This window comes from Volvox carteri (genome assembly GCF_000143455.1).
Source record: "Volvox carteri f. nagariensis unplaced genomic scaffold VOLCAscaffold_89, whole genome shotgun sequence".
Classification (NCBI taxonomy): Eukaryota; Viridiplantae; Chlorophyta; class Chlorophyceae; order Chlamydomonadales; family Volvocaceae; genus Volvox; species Volvox carteri.
In genome coordinates, this window is record NW_003307632.1 from 46635 (window position 1) to 48188 (window position 1554).

The following is a 1554-nucleotide window of genomic DNA, read 5'->3' on the forward strand; positions in this document are numbered from 1 at the left end:
CTTCTTCCCGCACGAGCAATGGAAAAAAGCTAGGAGCCGACTGGCTATATATAGGGCGGCAGCGCAGCCAGGGAGAAACGTCCACAGCACGTCAGTACTCGCACGCTTCTCCCCCCTCAAGAGACATACATACACACGTACATACATACATATGTACATTCTATACACAGAAGCGTGCGCATGTTACACACATACACATAGATAAAAGTTACCACAGCAACCGGGAGGGGGGGGCACAGGGGAGGTGAAACGGCACACACACACACACACACACATTTCAGAGTCGATTCTAGTCTTATACCGCAGGACGAGAAGCGCCTCTTCAGCGGCAGAAGAAGAGCCAACAGCAGGAGCCACCGCAGCAGCAGCAGCAGCACTGCCCCTCAGCGGCCGCACCTACACACCTCTCCTCCTCCTCCCGGCTCCCCCCCCCTTTCCTCCTCCGAGTACTGAGCGCCCGCAAGGGGTTATTATCCGCACGACGGTTCCTTCTCGTACTACATGTACGGGGCATGAAACCTGATTCAAGTGGCTCTTGGGTACCGCGCACACCTGTTCCCACACCCACTAAGTATATATTTCAATGCGCGCTGACAGCAGCACCTAACCCCACCCCCACCCCCCTGCGTCCCCACCCCTCGGGATTTTACCTCATAACACCCTTTTACCCTACCTATCTATCTACCCTAGTCTTCCGCCCCCAACCCCTTTTACCCTATCTACATGGCCAAGTGCTTTGCTTCGCGACTGACAACTCCAACCCCACCGCCCCGTGTTGCGCGTTGGTGTGTGTCCCCCCTTGGTGCCTTCACTGCGCTCCTGGTGGCGCAACCCCCCTCCTGGGCCCTCCTTCGCAGGCACACATAACCACCACCACCACCACCACCACGACCACCAGCTGCAGCAGCTACAGCTCCAAAACGTAACCACACGAGGGAATGTTTGTTTGTACGTATGTTCATATGTATGTATGTTTGGTTCACTACTCAAACCACCAGTGGAAGCCTGGTGTGCAAACACGTGCACGCACAGACAGACAGACATAGCGGCACACATGCAGGTGGTGGTGGCTCCTCCTTCTTCAGCAGCGCACGGGGGGGAGTGGACCGCGACCGCGGTATTTCCAAGTTTGCTCGGACGCAGCGCCGGGACGACACCACCCCTACCCTACCCCGCAACATGCACACAGGATGATGAGACCGGTGTGAGCGGCAGTATATATAGGCTCCCAACTGCTGTAAACCTCATCCGAGCTCCCCTCGTGTGGTGGTGGTGGCGAAGGGAGCACCGAAGCTAAGAATGGGTCATTCACGCCGATGTGCGACTAACGGCCGTTCCTCTGTCTGTCTGTCTGTCTGTCTGTCTGAAACACAGCATCGCATCCATTTCAACTGTATGCCCGGGCGGATGGGGTTGTAATATTATGCACGGACATATCCCGGCCAGCCCACACCCCCTGCGATGCGAAGAAGGCCACCCCTACCACCAGCAAGCGGCCTTGAGCCCCCCCGCAAGGTGCTACCCCGCCCTGCCCCCGCCCCCGCCCCCCCCCGG

General features: G+C 57.9%; 1 protein-coding gene across 1 annotated transcript in view; it reads right to left on the reverse strand.

Moving 5' to 3' along the window:
- mapkk1 (mitogen-activated protein kinase) overlaps positions 1–1554 on the reverse strand; it is a gene marked incomplete at both ends in the record, with an annotated part of 7154 nt that overhangs the window by 681 nt on the left and 4919 nt on the right. The gene's annotated exons all lie outside the window — the stretch shown is intronic.